This window comes from Desmodus rotundus, chromosome 1 (genome assembly GCF_022682495.2).
Source record: "Desmodus rotundus isolate HL8 chromosome 1, HLdesRot8A.1, whole genome shotgun sequence".
NCBI classification, from domain to species: Eukaryota; Metazoa; Chordata; class Mammalia; order Chiroptera; family Phyllostomidae; genus Desmodus; species Desmodus rotundus.
In genome coordinates, this window is record NC_071387.1 from 24630290 (window position 1) to 24643422 (window position 13133).

Consider the following 13133-nt stretch of genomic DNA (forward strand, 5'->3'; position numbering starts at 1 on the left):
TAGGTTTATTACTTGTCTTCATGGTGTTAGAACAAAGAGGGCTGGTGGTCTGAAGAGAATGTCTTGATTGGGTCAAGACAGGGAGTCTGAATATGGGATCAAAATCAATGTCGTCTAAATCAGACACTGGGGAATGATGTTATAATACTAACAATGTCCACACTGTATTAGCCAGCGTTCTCCAGAGAAACAGACCAATTAGAGATAGGTACTGGGTCCAGCAGAAATAATGTCTCTTTCTATTACAAAATCATAAGCATGTGATTCTGTAACATAATGTCACACTCAAGTACACCATATGACATTTTAGGTGAAATGTTCAAATTAAAACTATAAATTATTACACCCATATTATTATCCTACCAAGCACACTCAGGCAGGTGTTACTTCTGACGGACCCGATAGATGATTGATAGATAGATAGATAGATAGATATATGTATATAGATAGATATAGATAGATAGATAGATAGATAGATAGATAGATAGATAGATAGAGATAGATAGAGAACCAGATTTTAAGAAATGGGCTCATGAGACCGTGGGGACTGGCAAGTGCAAACCAAACAGGGCAGACAGAAATTGAGGCAGGAGTGGATTGCAGTCCTGAGTTTGAAATCTGTAGGGTGGCCAGCAGGCTGGAAACTTGGCAGAAGTTGACAATACAGTCTTTTTTTTGTTTAATTAAATTTAATAGGCTTATGACATTGGCTTATGAGATTATATAGGTTTCAAGAGTACATTTCTACAATACATCATGCGTATATTGCATTGCGTGTTACCACCCAAAGTCAAATATATTGTTCCGTCACCATATATTTGACCCCTTTTATCCTACTGTGGAAAACAGTGTGGAGGCTCCTGAAAAAATTAAGAATAAAATTACCGTAGGACCCTGCAATCCTTCTTCTGGGTATCTACTCGGAAATTTAAAAATGCTTATTCACAAAGATACGTGTACCCTGATGTTCGCTGCAGCATCGCTCACGGTGGCCATGACACAGAAACAACCGAAGCGCCTTCCACCGGATGCCTGGGCAAAGAAGAAGTGGTACATATGGACAACAGAACACTGCTCAGCCATCAGGAAAGACACGGCAGTCTTGAGACAGAACTTCTTCGTTAAACCTTGGTTTTGCTTTCGAGGTCCTAATTCCAGCTCTGCATTACCGAGAAAACTCTTTAATCTCTGTAAGTCTTAACATTTTCACCATTGGCATGGATGTTATGAAGCCAGAGAGACAGAAACGTGATGAAGATGAAATAACAGCATCTAAAATATGTACTTAGTAGTCATTATAACATCATGGATGTTCAACATTTTTTAACTTTTCGTTTTCTCTTTATTTGTAGGGAAGTGAGAGGTGAGAAACTAAGGTCCATAGGTCAGAGCAGACTCAACAACAAGCAGTCTCAACTCAGATCGGCCAACATGAAATTGATCTGCTCCGGCCTCCCCTTTTCATTTTCCTAAGATCTGTAGCTTCTTTCTCAGTTCAGTCAAGGAGAAGACCGGATGCTGGGATATTAAGGGAATTTAACATTTCTTATCATTTAGGAAATTCATCACATCAAGTTTTGAGCTTGCTTGGAAGCATTGAGATAAATTCCTTATGTCTCAAGCCAGGAGGCTCCAGGTCATTATTCATCACTAACTATGCAACCATGTAATTCTTACAACATCAGCACCATAAGATCAAAGGTGGTGAGCTAGGTTTCTAACAACCTGGGCTCATTTCATGGATGAACACCACTGAGGACATTTAAGGGTTATCTGTAAGAATTAACTCCTCCAAACTGCACCCCAGCCAGACAATATGACCCCAGACTCTCTGGGAGGATTCTTCCTGGGCAAATGCTACAGTGCCAGTTCACAAAACCCGTATCTTTAGCACCTGGAGATACAAAGTGTACCTGATTCACTAGATTATTTGTGTCAGGTGCAAAAAGAAAACTCTAGCAAGTCAGAGATGATGAAGTGACTTTGACAGTTAGATGCAGGCATTTTATAAAGATTTAAGGGAGATATAAAAAGAAATTAAGAGAGAGAAAATGTAGAAGTCTTTGTCTCCCTACGACCTCCATATCTTAACCAACTCCCAAAAAGGACATGTAGCTATTTTCACAAACCAAAACAGCAGCTAATCACAAAAGCCATAAAAGAAGCAAAGTGCTATTTTAATACTGCAATTAATTGAGAACACACAAGTATTTAAATTGGAAAAAGAGAAAGAATGAGAGAGAGAGAGAAGAAATATGAACTAGTTTAGCAAAAATATAATTCATTATACTTAGCGTATGAGGTCTTTGATGCTTTTTTGCAAAAGGTACACAAGAAGGTACTTTTCTTTGGTTTTAGAAGAAATTAAACATTAGGGGTAAGCCACAATTACTCTATCTAAATTATCGTATTTTACTGTCTACTGATGGTTGTCATGCATCCTATTTTAGAGTTATAATCAGTATAACTTCCATTTTATACTGACAACTCAATTTCTTTGCAATGTTTCCATAACAATAATTTTAAAAGTTACTACTTTCTTCTTAATATCTTTATTTCTTCCTATTTTATACCTCTCTGGAGAACAGGAGATAAATCCTACAAATATTCAATGGCTTTGCCACATCTGAGAAAATTTTAGGGCCGTTGTCAAGGGACACAGTGGGACATCCCTTCCAACAGTAAAAACAAATTATGGCACATGCATCTTCTGCGAGAGGAAGCCCAGTGCTTGGCAAACTTTTGGTCCTGGAGGTAGCATGCTTTACACCTCTGAATACTACTCAGGCCCACATACCATAAATGTCAAAACAAAACAAAACAAAAACACTACCATTTTTGAGTGGGCCCCACCTAAAATGTCTACAAGGACGAGGTTACAGTTCAAGAATTCCTGCCATCAGGGCAATGCAATCTGGCAGACCCTATGGCAGAACAAATAGGGTGGCTTGGAGGACCACAAAGATGCTGTGTGAAGTTTATGGGAATTCCAGTGGAAAAATCACAATGAAGGCACCTTGGTAGCAAGTCCACTTAAACTAAGATTAAGAAAGTTAATTAATTAGGATGAATCATCACCACTAAATTGTATGAGTCACAGCTTTTAATACTACATTTTATTGTAAGATTTTGTAAAGTCTCAATACTTGCTTTACTGGAATCCCAACTACATGTCTACTTATTCCTCTGACTCCTACGTATTTCTAAGATCTACACTGAAATGTTATTTAGTCATAGGAGACTTCTGACCCTTCCAATTTAAATTATCCCCAAATCCTCCAAAGTTATTCACTCTCATAGACTCTGTTATGCTCCCTCATAATAATAATAATCACAATTGGTGATTATATGTGTGTGTATTTGTTTTATGTCTATATCCTCTTATATATATGTGTGTGTCTGTATCTAAGCATTGTGAGATCTGTGATCACCAAGTCTGTTTTGTTCACCACCATAGACTCAATGCCTAGCACAGTGACTGGAAATAAAGAAATATTGAATGAGAGAATGAATGAATGAATACTGAAAGATTTTTTCTTTTCTCCTTTACATGAAGTTTTCTTATAAATATTATAAAGCTCAGCAGTTTAATGGAAATGGATGATGAACTTGTTAGAATTCTCACTCTCAAGGAGCTTTCATTCTAGTCATTGAACATTTTGGGCAATGTGACATCGGAGTTGACTCTCTAGTTATTAGACAGAGGCCTGTCCTGAAAAGGGAGAGTGGGGGAAGGGAGTACGGTATATACAGAGATGGTGGCAAACGCAAAGATTGGGTGGTGGAATCAGATTTGCCAAATATGATGAACAGGGAAGTGTTGAGCAGGTCTACAGACCATAGTAAGGAGATAATTATAGAAGATGAGGCAGGGAAGGTAGGCAGAAATAAGATCCTGTAGGACCCTGTGAGCTTTGGTAGGAATCTTTCACTTTGTGGCAAGTAAAGTGGAAGGTCATGGGAAGTTTAAAGCAGAACAACAATATCTAACTCCCATTTCAAAAATACCATTCTTCCTTCGTGGAAAGTGGGCTGGGAATGAAGGGAGGTGGAAAGGGTAGAAACGAGGGCACCATGGAGTAGCCTGTTATTTTAGGTGAGGAGGAAGATGGTGGCTTGAGCTACCATGACAGTTTGGAGGCAGAGAGACAAGAGAGGACTTAGAACACATTTTGTGTTCTAACATAAGTTGAGGGTGGATTGGTTGTGAGACAATGAGGAAAAGAAAGGAATCAAAGATGACTTCTATATTTTTGGCTCAAGAAGGTGGGTGAGAGGTGGTTATCAGTTTTTGGGAATAAGGTCAATTTTGGTTGCAGGCAGAGTTAGAAATCAAAATTTCTTTCTTTGGGAAGTGTTAAGTGTCAAATGTTTATAAGAAATCTAGCTGGAGGTGTCAAATAGACAGCTGTTGAATAACTGAGTGTGGTATACAGGGAAGTGGTCAGGGCTGTAAGAAAGCATAAGGAAGTTCAAGGGGATGTGAGAAGAGGGAAAAAAAGGACAAAAATAAGAAAAGGGCCAATGTTGGTTGCCAAGGCCCATTTATATTTATAGATTAATTGGAAGAGGATAAGCCAAAAAAGGAGACCAAAAGCAAAACCAGGATAGTGTTGTGAAGCAAAGAAAATAATTTTAGAAAAGGCAGAGCAATCTACACAAAACTCTTAAATGGTAGAGTGAAGTAAATACCACTGATGTGGCGAACTGGAGATTATTGGTGCTCACGGCAATAGAAAGAATGGGAGCCCAGTTAGAGCAGAGTGAAGAGCAAATACTTCAATAATATTGGCGGTATCCTTACCCCACTATCATATCTAGTTAGTGGGTCAGATATTTAGTCAATAGATCCACAATTCCTATATTCAGTCATTTTATAGTCTCCCTATATAGAAACTATGATTTGAAAGAAATTAAAGGATGGTCCCTATCCTTGAAGATATTAATTTTTAGATAGCTCAGAACTCTCAGGAATATATCATTCAGTTCAGGGAATTTTTTTAATGTAGTTGTTCAATATTGTATCTGCCAAAAGATGATTTAAAATTTTATACCTCCCCAGTGTTTTACTCTGTAAGGAATGAGGCTGGGGCTTGATTAAGTCACGTACCTTTTCAAATCCTTCTCCCTGAAAGAGGGTTTTCATTCATTTTATAATGTCTTTCCATATTCACTATATTAAAAAGCCCTTTTATACATCTAAATGAAGTAGAGGGTGGCTATTTATACTCCTAACTTCTTTAACAAGTTATCTTTGTTTGCCCTATATTCTTGTCCTAAATGACTCGGCAGTTTAGGGTCAATAACTGACTATGAATAGAGACTCTTATTAAATTCACTAGTTTTTCGATAACAGTAGAAAATTCATTACAGTTTCTTAGTGCAGTAATTAGAGCCTTTGGTATTGATTTTCCATGCTGTGCCAATTGCTGGCATTTCTGTGACAAAAATACCATTATATTTAGAGAACCCTTTAAATACTGACTAGAAATAGAAGTTTGAGGCATAGATACATCCATTATTACACCAGCAGTTTAGTTTTTTTCACTTTATCACAATCCAAAGATACAGAGGTGACTTTTACCTTATTGACTTGAGGTACAGGTTAGAATGCCTTTTTATGCAATTTTACTCTCAAAATGGAAGACACTTGTTTATTGTTATCACTGATATAAGATTAGCATTTTTTTAAAGAAATGTTGGTCATAAAGCAGTTTTAAAGGTAAGAGAAAAGGAGTTTCAATGGAATAGAAAGAATGGAAGCTCAATTAGAGTAGATTGAAGAGTGAACACCTTAGTAATATTGATAATATCACTACCCCACTATTACACCTCATTAGCAGATTAGATATTTAGTCAATAAATCCACAATTCCTATATTCAGTCATTTTACAGTTCTCCCTGTGTATAAACTACGAGGTCCAGAAATTCAAGGGTAAGGCGCAGGGAAGTGTGGAGGGCGGCAGAGGATGGATGGGATGGAGCGGGGACGGGAGACAGCCACCAACGCAAATGCATTAGGAGAATTACCTTTTAATTTTCAAAACTACCTTGTGAGATAGATACAGTTACTCTCATTTTTAAAGTGAAAAGAGTGAGATTTAGAGATGGTAAACAAATTGTTCAATTCCTAAATTGCAGGGCTTAATGATTAAACTATTCTAGATGCAAAGTATATGCCCAAAATATTGGCTTCCATAATTAATTGAATGGGGGAGGCTATATTTGATGTAATTCTGCATGCATTGTGTTTATAAATGTAAGCTAATTAACTACTCTCATTATTGGTCAGTAAAAGAGAGATGACTTTTCTCACTGAGATACCGAGTGTCACTTAATGAGGATTAGGAGACCACTGCAGGAACATTCAGGATTAGAGCTGACAGGCAGAGGAAGAGGTACTTCACTGGAAAGGAAGAACGCTAAAAGAGAGGTTTTTCTCGGGCAGCCAAGAGCGCCTGTGTCCGTTCCATAGACCTCAGTTTCTCCTCCTCGTACCTCCCACGTGGTTCGGCCAAACCGTCAATCTAGCGCTCTGAGCATGTAATTCTTGCCTCTGACTTCGTGCTCTTCCCATTGCCGTTCCCCGGGCCTGAAATACCTTCCCTGCCTTTCTTTCACTGACCTAATTATCCAGCTCGTTTTAAAAGTCACATTCAGAGCCATTTCCTCTATGAAGTCCCCCTGCAGGCAGGCGAGGTGTCTGGTACTTCTATGTACTTACTCCTCAAGCCTTAAATATTTACGGCACTCTGTGAATGTGCTAAATGAATGAAACTGAGGAGAAATGCGATTGGGGTCTGAAGACTGCAGGCATCTGGGAAAGCAATGTAGAGGGACACAGGGCTGCAGTGGGGTAGGTATTAGAAGTAGATCAAAGATATAGAGACTATCAATACGAGCCATCAACAAAATGTATTTCCTGCACAGCACAGAGCTGGGCTCCCTTCCCCGGCACTTGCACCCTGTGGACATCGGCTCAGTCCGCCCGAAGTCTCCCTGTTTGTCTCTTTCCTTCTCTTTCAGGAATTATGCATGGGAGTGTCTTCACCTTACTCCCTTTCATGTTTTAACCTCGCTTTTACAATTTACAGCTAAAATTGACTTGGATCAGCTCTATCACAAATAAACATCTATTATTTCTTCCCTAATAGAATGATTACATTTTAATCGAAGCTTTTCCCATGAGTCATTGTTCATCTCAAATTTGACTTGTCTTAAAATCCAGTATTAAAAGCTGCTCTTGCTCCCAATTCCATCTGCCCCTCTCCACTCCAGATTTCTATGGAGTTGGTTGCTATGGTGTTAACTGAGGCATCATGCCAGGTATGGGAGAGGCTGTGAAGGTGGGTAAGCTATGGTTTCTGACACTGGGAAGTTTAGGCTATAGCAGGAAAGGTAAGCCAGATACACAGTAATTACTCTGAAGAGTAGAATTTTTGAGGTGCACCAGTGATTGCTAGGGAATAAAGCAATGAAAGAACTCACTTTTAATAAGGAATGTAGGAAGGGCTTCATGAAAAATTATGTTTTATTTTTATTCATTTTTCAAGGCACCATAGACCTTATGTCCACGAATCAAGGATCAAACAGGAAAACAATGAAAATAATGAAGGATTTTTCTTATCTTTTTCTTCCACCAAGCAATACGGAACCTTTATTTTTAAGATGATTTCTGTATATCCGGTGTATGAGAGCTACCCCTTTCCAAATGGAACTGATTACTAGAAGAAACAACAACAAAAACCAACTGGTATTTGATGTGAATCCATAGGAGTTTAAGCTTCAAATCCAGCCAAGACGTGCGTTACAATCTCTTCCAGCTTTGCATCTGATTGTTCTGAGATCTTTCCGTCAGGCCTGTTGTTGCCCAACAGGGCTTGGTGTTGGCTGACAACGTGAGACAAGGGGCAGGAAAAGGAATGGCACTCCAGTTTAGGGTGACAGTGGAAGAAAGAGGGACAGCACGGATGCCATAGAGGGATAATCTATAAAATTATTTAATTCAAGGGAAGCTGAAGCTCAGAGCCCCACATGACCACAGAAAAGCCATAAATCTCTTCCCCTCCCATCCAAGGCCACAGGCCTCACCACATGAGACACCATATATATTATAGTCTATGAAAATGTGACATACTGAGAAGCTTCAGGAGGCTTTTTTTTCTTTATTTCATGCTTTTTCATGAAATTTTAAAGTCGTAGATATACTACGTATCTGTTTATGTGCTGTAAGCATATCTGTGTGTCCTACGTGAAAAGGTAAATTTTTTTCCTCCTATTACTTGACCCCCACCAATAGGAACAAATTTTCACCCTCTTGGGAGTGATGGAAAAGGAGTACCCATTGGTGTTACAGTGAATAACTTTAATACAGACCATAATTGTGGATTGTTCTCCTGGCATGGAGAAACCGGGCTCGCCTTGAATCACCCAAAATATTAGACAATGATTTAGTGATCCTAGCACAGGTGGCTTGGATTCGGAGCCATTTTCATTCCAATCGCAGATATCAGGTTATCTCAGTTGACATCTAAGTCACATCCTGAATAATAAAACTACTGCCGCATACTTAGAATTTCCACATTTTTACAAGACTAATGGAACTTCATTGACAAGCTCTAAATCATCATCACACAGGCATCTGAATGTGCAGTAGACTGTAATGAAGAATTAAAGCCGCTCATCCTCAGGCTTTCGCACTCAGTGTAATCCCCGCACTTTATTACGCGGGCCAGTTGGCCATTCATAGCCGAAGATTCATTAGCGGCATTATTCTCAACTGGCGAAGACTTTGAAATATTATTCTCCCATTCTGACACTTCCTATTAAACTTTTCCATAGAACAGGTCAGTCTAGAGATTTATTTTCATGCTGATATGAATTGTCTCCCAAATACAAAAAGATATTAAGAGGGTGGTGTGGTTATTGTTCATTATAGCTTTAAGTAACATTTTTTTTCTTTATGGTGAGTCATGTATCATTACAGATTTTTCAGTTTAAAATAGGAAAGGCCCTATTTGGGGCTACTAGCCAGACTGTTTTATTTTTTTTTCCTTCCCATTTTTCAAGTATTGTTCTTTGTAATGGCAAACAACAGCAAAACACTTTCACTTTTCTTCAATGGAATGATCTGTCTTGAGAATAAATTAGTTTCTCAGGGGCCTATTCAAACATAAGACTTGACGGCCACTTCGAAGCTTATTAAATATAAAGAAAATTCTCACACAGAAAACAAACAAGTCTAGACCTTGGAAACCTAAGTTCCCACCTAACTCATACGTTTCCAAAAACAGTGTTTCTTTTCCAGGATAGCAAGAGCCTAGGAAAACATCAGTGTACCAGGTTGAAGTAAGAAGCTACAACCACGGGAAATATTTTCACCAGACATTTTTCTCCTCAATGTCAGCCAGAGACCTGTTCTATACCATAGGCACCCATCTCCTTTCTTGCCTGGATTTTTGTGATACTTGAGTAGCATAGGATGAGAGGGTTTTATTGCATGATGTTAAGAGAATACATCTACATTGGAAAGGAACACAAGAGTACCCAGGAAACTGTCTTCTTTGAGGCATCCAGTACTTCCTACAGGGTAATTCCTTCCGCATCCCCTAAGGGCATATGTGACCCCATCTCATCAGGCCTTCAGTAGCTTCAAAGTGCAATGAGCAAAAAGTTGAACTTCCACAGGACGACATACAAAGTCATCGCTAGCCTGATACCACCTATATTTATGACCTCGTTTCAAACTAGCCTTTCTCTTACATTTTTTTAAAAATGTTACTACCCTTTACTAAACAAGCCCTTTTTTTTTTTTTTTTTTTTTACTCTTTGTCCCTTTGCATGTTGTTCCTTCTGCTAGAATGTGGTTACTTTCTCTTTGTGATGCCCATTAGGAATGACCAACTGACACCTTCCTTAACAAGCTCTTACACACTGGTCACACTTTCTCCTCGCTTTGCCCCGGTCTCTGTCATCGCCCGTCTCTGGCTGAATGGTGGTTATTTTGTCTACAGGCTCGCTCCTGCTAACAGGCAGACTCTTTTTTACAATTTTGTTTTTTGAGAGCAAGGGCAGGTGTTAACTCAGTAAAATGCTTATGACATTATGCATTTATTTATTAGGCTGAACTATATAAAACTGCTGATATTTAACCATTTTTGACCTACAAAAAATGACAATACATTATTTATACTTTATCTCATTCTAAAAATATGTCTCAAAGTCCTGGCAGGAACACACTGAGGCAGAGACAGTCTGCTCACTCACCAGGTGTTCCTCCGGAACCCTCACACTTCTGATCCCCCGGCTATCCCATGGGGCCTGGCAGCCATGGCTGGCCAAGGAAGTGGTAGAAAGGTGAACCAAAGTAGGTCACTTGCTGGCTGAAAGAGTGAAAACAGTACATGCATTTTTCCAGTATCTCTTCTCTTGCTACAATGACGCAAGAGACTGCATGTTCCAGGCAGCCCAGCTGCAGAGGGTAAAATGTTAGCATGAGTTACTGAGTGACTCAGGGCCAGAGCCCTGGACCAGCCATCGTGTCAGGCCCCTGGGATTTCAGCTTGAACTTCTGATGCACTGTACATATAACCAAATAAAAAGGACAAGGAAACAAGGTAAAGGTACATAAAGATAGAGAAACAAAGACAGGATAATAACAAACTCAAAGTGCAAGCCATTTGTCTTCTATGTACTAGAGGTCTGATACACACTTGACTTGAGCTTCCCTGTGGGGAAGGAAAAAAGAAAGGAAACACCATCTTTTGCAAAGTTCAACGTGGATGAAAACGAACTTACAATAAATACTCACTTTAAATTCTTGATCTCTATTGAAGGAATAAACTTCTTATGTTATTGTTTGTGTACACTGTGTATCACAAAAATAGAAAGTAGCACCATTAGCTCTGGAAAGATGAAAGAGTCTTCAGGGGGTGGGTCAGAGAGACCTTTCAGCTGCGCTGAGCCTGGTCTAAATCAGTCCAATGACTTCGACTGCCCTATCTCCAGAGGTACTAACCTCAAATGTCCAATCAGCAAATGATTCTCAGCAAGAGAAGGCCAGTGTTGAGGTAAACCGCTTTGGGCATGAACCTTTAATAAGCTCTTTTTAGAAATATTATTTTAGATAATACTCAACTGCATATTAACAAATCCACGATAAAGGATTTTTGTATGACGTTGCATCTAAATTCTTAGCTCAGAGGTGAGAATAACACCTCCAGTAATTTAGTGAGAATCACAATGCATGGAGACTGATAAAAACATATTAATAATTTTATTCTCCAAAATTTTGGTGAAACTAAGACAGTAATTATCTGAGTTGTTATCTTCACAATTACATGCTTCCAAATTAAGATACAGAGATAAAATATTCATGCATATACAATATACGTGTATGAGCATTTGCATCAAATGGCTTATAAGATTATGGATCATTTTTTTTAACTTCTTTCCACTTTGTTTTTTTCCAAAATATATAACAAACTACATTATTTGTATGAGAGAAGTGCATTTAAACATATATATGAATACAAACACTTCATCATTTTCACCCAGCCCGTTCTCAGTACTGTCTACCCATCCCCGCTTTCTCTTTCAAGCCATGAGCTAATTGTAAACGTGACCGCCATCTGAAGATTTTTTAAGGAAAGGGACTATATCACATTTACCACTTACAACCCCTTTACTATCTTTATAATTTAAAGCTTGTCTGAGGACCTAAACTCTTGTTATAAATAACCTGGGGCCAGGCCTCTCTCCGGCTAGACAGCTCTGCTTTGCACGGTCTGTTCTGCTCCACCTGCTCCACTCTACGCCAACCCTGCGTCTTACTCTGTGAGGCATCTTCCATGTTTCAGCTCTAGCTGGGAAAACGCAGTCCTCAGTGGAAAAGGAAAGTGTGCTCTCGAAGCCAGAGGAGAGTGATTTATAGACAGAAAACCTGGCCCCTGGCCCCTGGCCAGCTCATCCTCATGAGGACTTAAAATCCTTGCAGTTTGATGGGTCCAAATACACTGTTTTGATTGGTCAGAAATGGAGCTACTCTGATTGGCTGGTGAAGAAGCTGATGGGGGTGCTATAGCTGCGCAGCTCGATTGGATGGGGAAAGCCTCAGTCCTATTGGTTGAACTAGGATTCCAGGAACTACTTTGTAAGGGCTGGCTCAGATGGCAAGAACACAGTGCGGGCAGCCACCTCAGTGCAGAGGCAGGTAGTCCAGGGCAGGCTTCCCCCTGAAGTGCACTTTGTGAGAGAGGTCCCTGGGCAGAAGGGGCTGCTAGACTCTGTTTCTGTTTTTAAATTTGAGCCCAGCCAGTTACCACGAGCCCTTCTTGATAGGCATCCTCTTTCTCAGGGTCCACACTTCTTATACAATAAAAAGGTGGAAAGGAGGAAAAAATGAGTTCATTTTTTTTGTATTAGTTGATTTAAAATACAGAGCACCAATCTTTTTCACTTGGTGTTTAAAAAACTATTATAATATCAATCTATCAATAAATTATACCATAGTGTAATAATCTCTTACTTTATCTAAAACATAGGAAAGAAAAATTAGGAAGGTGAAAGAAATACCTCCCCTGTTCAGACCATCAGACCTCCCATGTTTTGAGTAGATAAACTTCTGCATGTAACAAACACATACACAGCCCTCCAGGTTGGGCTGAGCGGCTTACCAAAAACAATCCTTTTTTTCATCTTAAATCTCCAGTCTCAGGTTCTCCTTAAGTATAGTTTTCAGAAATAATTGTCTCTGATCCAAAATAATGTCTCAATACTCCCAAAGTTCAGGCTCTTTTGTTTCCATTATTCCTGGGAGCCAATGAAAGGAAACGCAGAACACATCATTCATTAATACTTTGATAGAACTAATAGCAGTATTTAGTTGGCACCACCTTCCAGAGGGCAGTTTTACAATATATCCAAAGTGTAAAATTCTGCATGAACTTGGCCCAAATATTTCACTTCTAATAATTTATCCCAAGGAAATAATAATGGGTATGTGCAAAGTTTGCTTAAAGGAATGTTTATTATAAAGTTATGTACAATGTTACCAGGAGAAAATATGAACAGCTTTTATTTCATTTCAAGGTAATATGATCATGCCTTTTATTTATTTCTTGATAGTTTTTTAT